Here is a 15,599-nt window from a genome sequence, read left to right as displayed (position 1 = left end):
GCCCTGTTTCTGGTCCAAAGACTTGAGAAACAGAGAACTTACATGCAGAAAAAAGGAAAGTGCTGTCCCGGCTCCAGTAGAGACAGGGAGTTCATTTTTCCTCTGCCCTTCTGCTTATCTATGTTGTCAGTGTTGCTGTTTACACAACCTTGGGGAAAGCCACCCTACTCAACTTTGTGGGTTTAAACGCTAACTTTAATTGGAATCATTTCTCAGAGAAATCCATTCATCTGCTCCTTGGGCATGACTCAAAAGTGGAATCTAGACCCTCATCCCAATAGAAGGTGGTAATCACATGATGTGTTAGAGTTGAATAGGGCCTCACATCCTGGACCTGTTTTCTTATCTGCATAAAGTGATGGAAAAAGTGATGTGTTTTGCTCAAAGTCACATACTCCAGAATTGAAGAAAGCCATTATTCCAAGTCTAAACTCTCAGTGCATTGCCTATGGCCATAACCCATTCCACCTTGGGTTGTGATGCCAATGTTCACAGTGTTCACAAGCCAGTACCTTGAGTCTGTGAATACTGGGGTGCTTAGATGTTTTTAAGCCATTTACAAAGTTTATTACCCATACTTATTCGTCATGTTTCCACATTTATGCTTCACAGACATGGAAATCAAGTTATGATTTTTAAAACCCATCAGAATAATTATGGTCAGAAGTTTTAGATCTCTGTCTGCATCATAAAACTCACTCCTAATGAGAGAGACAGATTTTTCAGCTTCTTTCCTTTTACAAAATACATTTTTTTGATGAAAAGATATTTCACGGCCCAAAGCCTCCAGTGCTTCAGACTAGTTTTAAACATAATTAGCCCCTTCAAAACCAGTGTCATCTGAGTAATGGAGAGATCTTCCCCACGAACCTTCCCATTTGGATGAAATATGGGATGCATATGACATGTTCAGATAAAGACTCAATTCTGGAAGCAGAATTCCTGGTATATGGGGATCTGGGGCTCAGGGGGTTTGGCGTGTGTCTCTCTGTCAGATTGATGCTGGTCTTTCGGCAGACTGCAATCAAAGCCAGGGAGGACTGAAAATGCCTATAAAAAAAGACTTTGATGAGTCACGCAGGCCCCACTCACTGTGGAAATCTGGGAGTTGTCTTTGGAATGGCTTTCGGGTGATAATCTACCTTGTGTTTTTGAAGTTCCCATAGCGAGGGAAACATTCAAGTCTGTACTCTAAGTGATGAATTGTCTCGTTATAGACCTCGGGGGTGGGATCTGTGGTTCTACCTCCTGCTAGGTCAGACCTTCCTCCCCTCTCCCTGTAGCCTATACCACTGTTGCTTTGTAAGGCTTGTCTCCATTCAGTCTGTTCTATGTGGTAGTCTGAGAAACTGCTGTGTTCCTTGGGTCTGTATTTTTCCTCTTGTTTTCCTGCCTGGGCTCCTGGGGTCTGCTCGGCTTGCCTTAGATGGCCTTTGATGTCCCTCAGGTAACAGAGCCCAGACTTGCGGAAAGCGTACTGAAGACTTATTCGAGGTCAGGTGCTTTTTATTTTTCAGACATTGGGCATCTCAGTGTGAACAAGACTCTTCTTCACTCTACCTATTAAGGCTCCAGTGAGATTCAAAGACCTATGCCCACCTGCACCCTTGGGAATTCCAGTTCTTCCTTAAGTTCCCACAGCACCTATTCTCTCAATGTTTGACCTGCTCACTGACTGTTTGAGAATCCCCAAACAATCTTAAAACATTTTCATGGCGTTTTGGCTATTGGTTTTATGAACTCAGACAAGTATATTCCCTACTGTTCAATTATTAATTTAAGAGGGACAGTGTTGTTGCTCTTTTTGACATAAAGTCTATATTATTTTCCTTCATTCAAAGTGTTGCTGGGTAGTGGTGGCACACACCTTTAATTCCAGCATTCAGGAGGCAAAGGCAGGCAGATCTGGGTAAAGAAAATCATAAAATGAAACATTGTTATTAAATTTTAATGAGAAACAAAAAATGTTTCTAGAAGTCTTATTCATCATAGCCTTAAATTAGAAACAATTCAGTATGCAGATAGAAGTATAATAGACAAAGAAGTGTGGTATGTCCATAAAATAAAGTACTATACAGCAATAAAAAGAAATAGCTTATTTATTATAACACTCAACTAGGTGCCTCTCAAAGACATAATGAAAGAAAGAAGGCTATGCATTCATTCTTTTTGTATAAAAGTCACGAATAAGAAAAACTCATCTATGAAAAATAGAAGACATGATGGTAATAAGAACCAGAAGTGGGTTTTGATTGGGAAGGGCCACAAAAGTACTGGACAATAGAAATTGTCCCTATTTAAGTCTGTATAATGGCTATATCAATCTGTTCATTTACGTATAAAAACACAAGTGATGAATTCTGGATTAGTGCAAGTTATTCATATTAAATGTCAAAAATAAAACCTCTGTGGTTTATGACTGAATGTCTTTGCATCTGAGATCTGCTCTCCCCAAAAACAAGGGTAGTAAAGACTAAAGAGATGTTAGGGATGTACACACACACCAAACTGAAACTCATTTCTTGGGAGCAGCAGGGAAAATGAGCATCTTTCTTATTGTGGTGGAGGTGTGGAGTTATCAGCATGCATCCACAAGCTATCTGATGTCATCGCTTGACCTCATCATGACAATCAGTTCAGATCTGGGGGAGATCATTACTGCATTTTTCAGCTTTTTTTTTATATGATGAGCACCAGTCTTTTGACATCTTTGTGAAGTGCCATAAGCATGAAGATCTTTACCAATGCTTCCCGATACTTTCTTATAATCATTCCAACAGCTTTGATATTCTTTTAGAGGGGGAAGGGTGGGAACAGATGCTTGAAACACACTGATGGTTCACACTCCTGGCCATGGAATTATTCTTTAGCCCTAGACAAGGCACCTCCCATTGCTGAACTCTAGATGGTTGGGGATTGCAAGTAGCCTAGGGTACTGTTCCCTAGCTATACCACTTTCTTCCCATGGGAGTCCCAAGTCTTTAAGATGGTAACGGAATATAATGATACTCACAACAGAAAAATATGTAAAGACATTCTCTCTCTCTCTCTCTCTCTCTCTCTCTCTCTCTCTCACACACACACACACACACACACACACACGTGTGTGCGTGTTGCTGCATTGCCTACTTCATTTCTATGCATTTCATTGCATGGAAGTTTGATCTTCACACTCCCCAAGGATCTGTTTTATGACATGTCCAGAGGTGCATCTTGGTCTGTATGCTGATGAGAGATGCAAACTTTAAGGAACTTTGGGCACAAAAAATATGTGAGCTGTCCCACTGTTGTCTTCCCTTCTCCACAGAACCGTCCTAGGACCGGACCTTTGACCTGCTCTAAAAGTGGGGAATGAGAGGATATGACCTTGGTCTCCCTTAAGTTCTAAACTACTTCAACGTTCACTTTTCTATGATATTATGATGTAATGGATGCAAAACAGCTAAAGCTCACAGACTTTTAGAGCTTTATAATATAGACAAAGTGACAAAATAAAGCCCATTAAATATAAATTTTGGCATTCATTGGAAAATGCATTTAGTTTAGATTTTATAAATGAGAACCCATACAAAAAACCTGACAATGGATTTAATATATTATTTATTTTGCCAGAGAATGCATTTTAATGGGAAATTTACTCCCACAATAGGGGTGCAATTAGCAATGAAATTTTCATTTAAGAGGGATTCTTATCCCCAGTAATACCACATGGTGAGCCATTCCCGCTACTTTTCAAACTTCTATTCTTTAAAGTGTGGTCTGGGAGAGTTTCATTATTTCCTGACATTAGCAGATCATCAAGCTCTTCAATCTTTTTTAAAAAACAAGACAAAAGAAAACCAAAACATTGGAAGAATTGCAAAAAGGACAGATTTTCATCCCAAGCTTTCTTTCCTCTTTCTTTTCCCAAGCAAGTGTCGCTGGGAAAGTCATGGTTGATGACTGCCATCTTATAAAGGCCAAAGGCTACAAAATGTCAACGGGAAAATAGATGGTCACTGAGGATATTATGAAAGTATCTTCTAAAGTAATCGATGTTCATCAAATTACCTACTCCTTGTTTTTATATTGTATCATAAATAAATAATTTGAAGAAAGTAACAACCTGGCAAAAGCACATTCTAAGAGTTAGAAACAAATACACAATTAATCATTTCTTTATAGAGAATGTCAGCTAGGACCATTTATAGTTAAATGAGAATTAATTGAGACAATGTATTTGGGGGCACTGAGCTTCATGTGATACAGCTAGATGCTTAGTGAATGCATGCAGTGTTATTGCATACGAAGTCAGAAGTTGTTTTGAGGGCGCCATAGTCACAGAAGGACTAAAATATTCATTCTTCCAAACTTTTTCATAGATCATAGAAATGTATTGAAGTTTTGTAGTTTATCCAGAAAAAAAACCATTGTGTTTTTATTATAAAAATGTTATTTAATATGGGTATCTGTATTGTGCATGTGCAAACCCAAAGATAAGATTAATCTAGGTGTGGCAATGGTCTGGTGTTTTCAGGAAGAAAAGTGAAACTTGCACCCCAGTTAATATGCTGAGGGAGCTTCCGGGACATTGCCACATTAGCGCTTGGGGTTTTGGTAATTCAGGTTTTATATACTTAATTATTTATTCATTTAGAGACAGGGTCTTAGGTAGTTCAATCTGTCCTTGAATCTGATGTAGCCAAGCCTTGAATCTTACCTCCATTTCTCAAGTGCTAGGGATAGAGGCCTGTGGTTCTACCTTTAGTCAGTCCAACCCTCTTTTTATGTGTGTGTGTGTGTGTGTATGCACGTGTGTGTTATGTGAGCATGTGTGTAGATATTCACATACGTGTGTATGTACACATTCAAGTATGTTTGTGTGCATATGTGTGCACATGCGAGCATGGACATGCGTGTACGCACACATGGAGGTCAGAGCAACCTTGGGTGCCTTCCTCAGCAACACTATGCTATTTCAAATGTGCTGTGTGAAGAAATAGCCCCAAGGCAGAGGGACCATCATAGAAGAAGGGGTGGGAAGAATGCAAGAGGCAGAGGTTAGGAAGGACTGTTGCAAGATAGTGTCTTTTGGAGGTGACAGGGCTGTTGTACTCAGGAACTAACAACAGCTCCAGTCACCTGAGCAAGACCTTTGCAATATTAAACTAATTAGCATTCTAGAGCAAGGATGGGGAGAGACTTAGCACCCCACCCCTATTGAATCTATTGAAAGTTGATGGTTGCTAGGAGAAGAAGTGTCTTTTTTTCAGGAGTGTAACTAAACTAATGATAGGTTGTCCATGTTCCAGCAGACGGCCACACACCCATGCCCATGTAGTCAATACTAACTGAACTCTGGGTTACAGAAAAAAGAGGCTTATGGCTACCCTTTAGCTCTTGTCTACCCTGTCCACATCTTACAGTACATTGAAATGTATACGCATAGTCAGAGACAAATATGCCAAGGATGGCGAGTCTCTGGTTGTCCTTCATCACTCTCTGTCTGTGTCCCTGGAATGGCACACTTAGGCACACACTAATGTGCCTCAGAACCTGACCTTCGGGAGAGTTTGTGTTGAAATCTGCTTGGAAACCTGTGTTCTCTGCTAGTGACAATTTGTTCCCAACTATCTGCAGTGCGGCCATTCTTTTCAGACATGCCTCATTTCAACTTTATGGGAGCACTAACTATCCTCAAAAGCACACATTAAAAAAAAAAACAACACACTTGTAGCAGGCGAGTGAGAAGCGAAGTCCTCATGTACTTTTAGTAGCCTTGGAAAAAATGACAGAAATTAGGCTCCCTGTGTAGAGCTCCACCCTCAGAGCTGCTTTCTGTATTATTCCCAGCGTGAAGACATGAGACAGGAATAAGATGACCGGTACAGTGCTTGTCTATGGAAGGAGGGTGGCAAACATTTAACCACATCCAGAGACATCCTTGAGTCTCACAACACCGGGTCAGCTATTGACATCTGGTCAGTAGAGGCCAAGGTGCGGTCAAAAATCTGGTGATGTCAAAACAGCCCCTCATAATAAAGATTGATTTGGCTCTAGACATCAGTGTTGCTGAGGACAGGAGACACTACATCCATCTTTATCAGTTCCACTGACTCTGAAGCTCAGCTTTCTTGCTAAACGTTGCAGAAAACTCAGTTCCTTCCTATAAACCTGTTTCCAGGAGGGGAGGTGGAGTGGGAAGGGTAGAAGGGATGCACTCAAGGAAAGAAAATAGAGAATGAAATTAACTATAAACAATCTCTTCTGCCAGCCACTCATTACTTTACATGGTCTAATCCATCTAATGTTAAGTACAACTCAGTGGAGCAGCTGGTAGGTACATAAGACATAGTCAGATTCAGAGTGGCGTTAAGGTCATGGTCATGGAGTTAGCATGGGTCCTGAGCTGGGACTTGTGTGGCTGTGCTGTGTTATGGAAGGGAGTTACAGAGGAGAAACAGCCTCTCCGAGAGCTTTGTGCCTAGAATCTGGTGCATAGAACAGTTGTAATCATATTACAAGGTCTCCTCTGTCCACTTTTCCATGGTTTAACTGGACATTGTCACTTAGGCATTTAGTCAACATCTGTGTTGCCAGGAATTTGAATGCTACGTAACTTGGTATTGTTACAACTTTTTAACTTTCTCTGAACTGCCAATAATTTTTAAGCTGTACTATTTATGTATTAGTAAGAAAGAAGAAAAAGTAGTAAAAGGCCCCAAAGTAGACTCATTAAGTTGTACACGTTAACTATGTGTGATATGTTTCATGGTTCATGTGTATGAATGTATATGAATAAATAAAAAAACATGCATATGCATACACATACATACACATAAGTCATGCAATAGTTTGGCCTATAACAGACTGCCTATATGTTAGTATTTCCACAGATTCATAATAGTTTTCTATTACTTAGTAATGATGTCATACCATTACAATGTCATAAGGTCATAGGAGATGACGTTTGTGTTGACCCTGGCATTATGTCACTGCCAGTCACTGTACATAGAAGTGTGTACAAAATAAAAGAAACTCTTTCATCCGCGATAGGTGTTTGGGTATTTCTTAATGTGATATTGGGGTCAGAAGTCATCATCTTTCCTCCTTGTACTGGTAATTATTTCTCCTTTTTAGTATTCACACCCTTATGCAATTTCTTCATCTTTTTATTGGGGTTGGCATAGTGACTTACTTCTAGTGAACAGGATATGATAAAAATGGCTGCATTAGGTTACTAAAAATGGTTTCTTCTATTTTTCCATCTCCTCCTCGCCATCTTCTTTGCTTGTTTTGATAAAGCAAGCTACCCTAAAATGATCTGTTCTAGAGGAAGAGAGTGTCCGCTGGCCAACAAGTGAGAAAATGAAACTCTCATTCCAACAATTTGCAAGGAAGTCAATCTTGATATCAAACTAGTTTAGTCTAGCCTGGATTCCTTACCCAGAGAAACATACAAGTCAAATGTTTATTATTTTAAGCCATGAACTTTAGGGATGGTCATGTAATTTGCTGTGAAGTAATAGACAGATAGTTATTACACAGCATTGGGCATAGTGAGAGAATGAATGAATGAATGAATGAATGAATGAATGGAAGCACTTCAGAGGTAAAAGATAGACTCAAATGTTTGCCCTGGAGTAGAGCAGTGAACAGCGAGAGGTGGTGAGAAATCACACAGCCATCAGGAGCTTGCCTTGAAAGGTACAAAGATTCTCATTATAGCTCTGCTTACAATAGCAGCAGTAGGGCTGGGGAGATGGCTTGGCAATAAATGAGGCCAGGGTTCAGATCCCCAGATCTCATGCAGAAGCTGGAAAAGTAAAGCAGTCTCAGCAATCAAGAGGCAGAGACAGGGATCGCTGGCACAAGCTGGCTGGTTAGACTAGCTTTCCTATGAGTTCTGGGTTCACCTGAGAGGACCCCCACAATAGATAAAGTAGAGAGTGATCTAGGTAGACATTTAGTGTCAATGTTGGACCTCCTTTCCCATTTGCACACAAGTACATGTGCACCTGAAATATGTGTGTGAACCTACACACAAATGCACACATGCATACGCCACACACACACACACACACACACACACACACACACACACACACACACCTCACAGGGCAAAAAAGTAATAATGATTTTTTAAACAAATACCTTATGGTAGAGTCAAATATTGCCCCTCTGTAGGCCCTAAGAAATTGCATGTTATTTAAAAATTAGTAACAATACAGTATGTTTACTGTTTACTGGTAGATTAGCAGAACAAAGTTATAGGACACATATATATTTCATCTATGAGAATATGGATATGTGCATGAAAATAGTGGTGGTGTTTATTACCAAAATGTTAACAGTGATTGGCTCTTGAGATTAGAAATGGAAGGCAGATCTGTTCATTTCTCTGTGCTCTTGTGTTTTGCAATGAGGATTTTGAAATATGAAATCAGTAAAAAAAAAAGCTTTGCGACCAAAGTGGGACTTTGATATGTACTCCCTCTGAAAGTGTACTGGGGAGTTGATGTGGTCCTCTTTGTTTGTTACTTAGCTATTACAACCTGACACTAGTAGACTGTAAATTTTGTGGCTTTGTTGATGTTCAGTGGTTTGAATGAGAAGGGCCCCCATAGGCTCATAGAGAGTGGCACTGTTAGGAGGTATGGCCTTGTTGAAGTAGGTGTGGCCTTGTTGGAAGAAGTCTGTCACTGGGGGGTGGGCTTTGAGGTTTTAGATGCTCAAGCCAGGCCCAGTGTCACTCTCTTTTCCTGCTGCCTGCTGATGCAGATGCAGAGCTCTTGGCTCTTTCTCCAGCACCATGTCTGCCTGCCTGTGCGTGTCCCACCATGCTTTCTGCCATGCTGACAATGGCCTATACCTCTGAATTGTAAGACAGCCCCAATTGAATGTTGCCCTTTATAAGAGTTGTTGTGGTCATGGTGTCTCCTCGCAGTGATAGACACCCTGTCAAAGACATGGGGAACCCAGAAGTGCACTAACAAGGACTGGTTGGGGACAGCAGCTATAGACTGTCCTCTCTGAAGTAAGCCTCTGGTAGGTGACAGCAAAGGAACAGGGCTTCTCTGAGATGCTTGTGTTTCCTAAGCCAGGGAAAGAGTAGGCAGAGATTCTGGAAAAGTCTCCCACCTTAGTCTTTCATCAGTCCTAATTTTAAATGCTGATTCATAAGGCAGCCTTTAAAAATAAGAAAATCCTGCCTTTTTTCCCCCTTGGTAAAGATCTTTAGTAAAGATTTCTTGGTTTAATCTTGGTGATATTATTTTCTAAAGGCATTTTGGAAACTTCTCTTCCCATGAAAAAGAATACTTGGTGAGTCCTTATTAATTTGTAAAAGTTTCTTCTTTTCTTTTGTGTGTTATGAGGATATATATGTTCATGCATATGCAAGTGTGGAGACCAGAGGTAAGCCTCATGTGTCCTCATTAGTTGCTTTCTACACTATTTCTTGAGATAGAGTCTTCCCATTTTTTTTTTTTTTATGAGATAGAGGAGACTCTCCCTGAACCTGGAGATCACTAATTTGGTTTGACCAGCAACCCAGGGAGGTCCAGAGACTCTCTTGTCCTTAGCACCCCAGTGTTAAGATTATGGGTACACACCACTGCACCCATTTTTTTCACATGGTTTACTGGGGATCTGAACTCAGGTCTTTACACTTGTATGGCAAGCGTTCACTGACTGAATTATCTACCTATTTCCAGTTTTTCTTATTACAGTCTAGTACAGAGAGAAGAAAGTATTTCTTCAAAATGAGAGCAGATTTCATTTAAACGCACTGACCTACTTGCTAAACTCCATATGAACCCTTAAGACACTGGCTTTTAAAGAATAGCTTGGTCATATTTGCATTGTATTATAGAAAATTCAGTTGTCAGAAAAGAAATGTATTTTCTTTCTCTATTTCAAGTTGGAAGCATACTTGATTTTGAAAAATATTCTATGTCTAATAAGAAACAAAACCACAAACAATTCACTCTCAAATTCTTTTCTTTCTCTTTTCTTTTTTTTTCTTTCTTTTTTTTCCTTTTTACTATTCTAACTTAACACAGTCAGTTGTAGATCAGTGGCCTCTGACACAATGGAACAGGGAACAGAAAGAATCACACAGACTTTGAACATCAATATTGCACCTTTTCTCTTACACTTATTTTGAAGATAATGCTGCAGAATCCTTGTTAAAAGCCTGCCTTCCCCTTTACACACCGCGAAGATACTCCAAGGTCACTGTAAGGATGGACCCTGGCAATTCTTCCTATCTCTACAAACCTACTACCCTGGTCCATTTTCACCAAGCTAATGATGACATCTGCAGTGTTAAATGCATTTCCTGCAGTAACTTCATGGTGGGAAAACATTGCCCACAACTTCCTTAATATAAAACCAAAACTAAATGAGAGGCTCCATCGGCCTTTCAAGTTTTCTTTAATTGGATTTTCTTTTCCAACAGAGGTATAGTCAATGGTCAAGTCATGTGAATCCATATTCAGACAAGGAAAATCAGATAAAGCTGCTTTGGGGCACACTACCTGATCTGTTTTGTGTGTGTGCATGATGGTGCATGCATGTGTAGCTGAGTATGCATATTACGTATACATGTGGGCAAGCCAGAGAACAACTTAAAAATACTGTGTCCTAGAGGGAGAAAGGATTATATAAGCAAGCAGGAGGTGAGGAGCTTGGGGGAAGTGTCAAGATCAGGACAGAAAAACCCACAGAGTTGAGCTTGTTGGAGCTCACAGACTCTGGACAGAAAGCTAGGGATCATCATGGGACTGACCTAGGCCCTCTGCATTTGGGTGACAGTTGTATAACTTTTGTGGGACCCCTAGCAGTGGGACAGGACATGCCCCTGATGCATGAACCGGCTCTTTGAACCCTATAGCCTATGCTGTGATGCCTTGTTCAGCCTTGATGCAGGAGGGAGGAGGAGCTTGGTCCTGCCTCAACTTGATATGCCAGGCTTTGTTGATTCCCAAGGAAGACCTTACCCTTTCTTAACGAGACAGGGAGGAGGAGTAGATGGGGGCTGGGTAGTAGGGAGGTGGGGAGAGGAAGCTGTGGTTGATATGTAAAACAAAAGGAAGAAAAAAATTAAAAGGGAAAAAATGGGTTTAAGCTAAGCCAGGCATTCAAAACTAAAACAAACAAAGCAAACAAACACGGTGTCCTGTGAGACAGGCTCTCTCATTTTCCTTGGTCTGATCAATTAGGACAGAATGGCTGCGTGACCAGAAAACCCCAAGAAGCCTCCTGTCTCTGTCTCCCCAGAAATCTTTCTGAGACTCCTGGGTCTTATTTGTGTTCTGGAGACCAAACTCAGATCTTCATGTTTGCAATGCAAGTACTTCACTACCTGGGCGCCGTTTCAGTCCTCTATCTGGAAGTGTGAAGTTTCTGGATCTGGGCTTTGTAAGTATGAATTGTCTGTGTGGAAAGATGCTACCATGCGTCCCACATACATCATATATGTGTCCAGGCCGGCCCCAGAACGCTGGTTTTCCTCCAAGGCTTCTTGGTTTAGTTTATGGAAAATGTGACAAAATCCAGGCTGCTATTTGGAAAAAAAAAAAAATTAAAGTTCGTCACGGTCGTTCTCATCACTCTCGGTGCAGGACACTTTAATGTCCTTTTTAGCTTAGCATTTCTAGAGACATTCTTACTCACAAGGCTAGGGTGGTTCCCAACGCATGAAAACTCAGTGACAGTCGCACGCTGTTCTTTTCTGTTTAGCCAGTGGGAAAAACAGTATTTAATAGAAATGCTTGCAAATGCGTGATCAACTTTCTGCATTTTAAGCTCTCACCCCAGTGTCGTTATTACAGTGTTAAATGATGATTTGTAAAATGATAGTCATGATGCAAAGATGACTCTGCAGGTAAGAGCATTTTCCATCAAATCTGACGACCTAAATTCAACTCAAAGGATGGAGAAGAGAACTGACTCCCTGACTTCTGACCTGCACATGATCACTGTGGTACGCACACTCACACCACAAATAAATGTTTTAAAAAGCCTAAACAAAGAATAACTACAAGATGGCACTTGCCTACAGATCCTTGGCAAAGCTTCCTTCCATCCCTGTCCTCTTCGGTGCTTCCCTCCCTCCTTTCCTCTTCCAGCCATCCTTGTTTCCCCTATTACAGAGTTTCATAGATGAGTGTCCCTTGCTTTCTCTTATCTCTCTTGTCTTGAGCTCACAATTGTGATTCATTTTCTGTTTGTTAGACTGCTTTTTTGAGAATTATCCTGAAGCATAGCATTTGTCTGCTGCATTCTCAGAGTCCTTTCAAGCCACCGCAGATAAGGGATATATTGATTTTCCAGTCATTTTGGTTAGTGGGCTGTGGAGGGAATTTCATTTTCCTGTAACTTTGAAATATTGCAGAGGGGACGTCTGATGGAGTCCTCTTGCTGGAAGCCACTTTGTTATTGCTGTTGTTATTTCTGTCTAGAAGGTGGCAACATTTTCCAATTTGTTTTCAGTCTTTGAAAAATCTGGCAGTATATGCCTAACAAAAGTGTGACTATATTCTTCTCAAAGCTTTCAAATCTCCTCTTCCCCCTCTTTCTCCATCTTTGGTTTTGAGACAGTGTCTTGATTTGCTGCCCTGGCCCTGGAACCTGGTAATGACATGTATCCCAGGATGTCCCGGAAACTTGTCCTGCCCCAGTCTCCCAAGGATGAGGGTTACAGGCTGAGGCACCATGCTCCTTTGAGCTGATCAGTCTTCTGTGGAAGTAGCTTACTTCTGGGAACAGTTTAAATACTATATTTCTTACTTTAGTCAGTTTAAATACTATGTTTTTTTACTGTATTCACGATGTGTGTGTGCGCATGCGTGCATGTGTGTGTGTGTGTGTATGCGTTTGTGCGTGCGTGCGCATGCGTGCATGCATGTGTGTGAGTGTGTGTGTGTGTGTGTGTGTGTGTGTGTGTGTGTTTCTAGAGCATGGACTGAGCACAGGTCCTGCAGGCTAGGCAAGTGATTTACCTCTGAACTCCATGCTCAGCTCTCCGATGATTCCCCTAGTAGGTTCTCTCTGCATTTCTTTCACCTGCTTTTGATTTAAAGTTCAAGTGATACAAATAACCATCTCTCACTTTTGTTTTCCAAAAATCTGGGATTTTTTTTTTCACGTTTAAGGAAATTGTTTTCATCTCAATATATATCTTACATACTCTTTCTGTGTTGAATTTCTGCATTCTCCAGCAATTCTATCTTATTAGAACTAGTTCAGGTTTTTTTTTTCTCTTTATTCCTGATTGTCAACCATATGATTCTCACTTAATGATATAGATTCGGGTCTAACTAAAAAGACTCAATATTGCAAGAATAGTAAGCTGGCACCTGTAAGGTGGCAGTCTGGCTGATCCCCCAGAGGCAGTATAAGAAGCCCATTTTCTCTCTTTCCCAGGACAGGGAGTAGAGACGATTAACTCTTTTAGTTCTGGTTTGGGGGGTCTGGCACACATGATCTCTGAATGTTTTCTTCCTATGCAGGGTCCAGAGACCTTTGCAGTCAGGTTCTTCCAATGTGATGGTGTTAAGACTGTTGAGACTGCTTATTTCTGTTACCAGGTCAGCATCCAACCTACGAAAGGAAGTATGCTAAAAGATATCCAGTTACTTATTTAATAATCGTTGCTGGTTTATTTAAATCTCTTATGTCAAGTTAAAATACAGCCCATCTGCTTGTTAATTTCAGCAGAAAAGTGGGTAAGTTGGGGCTGGAATTATACTGAGGAAGCATGGGAAGTAATCAGGCATATTTTGTTCAGAATTCCTTTCTCTGGGACAAAAAAAAAAAGCTTTTCTCAGAATAAGGATTTGTGTAGGTATCATGTAGAAATTGCTTGGTATGGAATCTTCTGACATATAAACCATGAACTCCATTCACACCCCACTAACATGGTAACTGATGTTCGCAGCGGCACTCTGGAGACACTGTGAGATTAGAAAGGACTCTCCATCTTGCTCAAGAAAGGCCAAATTATCTGAGCACAAGCCCCACTGTCATTGGATGTGACACTATTCAGACACTTGGAAGATGTAAACGCAGGGATGATTTCCATGGTAACGTGATGAGCACCAGAGAGTTTGATGAATGAGAACACTCAACAAGAGTGGTTGGGAGAGTTTGTGGGTTATTTTGGTGTCAGGTCAAGAGGAGTCATTCTAAGCCTTATGCAACAGCAAAGAATATATTTTTGAACTGGTTGATATTATATAACCGTCAACATTTATGAATTTCAGAAGGTTAACTTGAAGCTGGTGTGATTTTACTTCTTCCCATGTGCATAGGTTTTTTTTCCTCTGTGTTTATTCACTGATTCAAAAGGACTTCTCAGTATTCCAGGAAATGACCTGTTTTTATGACTGTAGTGTTAAGATTGGAGCGTCCCTCTCAGCTTTAATTTGTTGATCTGAAAAATTAATGTTGGGAGATAAAATATTTGCAACATGAATCTAGAACTTGACTTAATGATGATGTCATTAGATACTTTATCGTGTTATAGAATAAAAGATTCTTTGTTCAAAAGTATATACATAGTTGAGTCCATCATTTCTTTCTTTACATACCTTGAAGCAGAAAGCATAAAGATTCTCTTTTCACAAAACATTATCTGTAACACTTAGGCTTTCAACTAGAATATATCTCATTTATTTATTTTCTTTGCTTCTATGTTTTTAGACGTAGTTTCTAATATGGAGAAAGTAGAAAAATGGCTCTCAGATTTATAGTCAGACTGATAAACATGTTTCAGAAAGTTTGTGAACATGTATTATAATAGAAGCATATTTTTATGATGATGCTCTAATATTTCTTTTTTTATTTTACTTCAAACCAAAGCTTCTCCTTCCTCCCCTCCTCCCAGTTCCTCTCCCCCACAACCACTTTACACTTCCTCTGTATCCACCCCTCCTCCACCGTTTTTCTTCAGACTCAGATGGACCTCCTATGAATATCCGTCAGTCAAGGTATACCAAGTTGCAGTGAGACTAGGCTCCTCCATTTCTATTAAGGCTGGATGAGTCAATCCAGCAGGAGTAATTGGTCCCAAAAGCAGGCAACAGAGTCACTGTCAACAGATGGCCCCTGCTGTCACTGTTAGGAGTACCACAAGAAGACAACATTACACAGCTGTAACATATGCAGAGGACCTAGTTCAGTCCCATACAATGTTGGGTTAGTCTCTGTGAGCCCCTATGAGCCCAGTTTAGTTGGTTAGTTTAGTTTAGGGTTAGCTTGTGGTGTCCTTGACCTTTTTGGCTCCTACACTCCCTCCTCCTTCTCTTCCATATGATTCTCCAAGTTTTGCCTGATGTTTGGCTGTGGGCCTCTGCATCCATTTCCATCAGTTGCTGGGTGTAGCATCTCTGATGAGAGTTGGGCTAAGCATCTACCTATAAGAATAGCAGAATATCGTTAGGAGCCATTTCATTGACTTTATTTTTTTGCCATTTGTACCAGTGGACAGGGTGGAGTAGGATGGGGGATGGGAACAGAGAGGATCTGGTCAAGAGAGAATGGAGGGAGAGAGTACTGGGGAGACAACTAGAATCTGGGGGTATCTCTGCAATGAGCTAGAAACTTACAGCTAT

Source organism: Alexandromys fortis, unplaced genomic scaffold (assembly GCF_014885135.2).
Source record: "Alexandromys fortis isolate MF-2015 unplaced genomic scaffold, M_Fortis_MF-2015_v1.1 scaffold_98, whole genome shotgun sequence".
Lineage (NCBI taxonomy): Eukaryota > Metazoa > Chordata > Mammalia > Rodentia > Cricetidae > Alexandromys > Alexandromys fortis.
The sequence above is the reverse complement of the archived record's forward strand: the minus strand, read 5'-3'. Positions refer to the sequence as shown.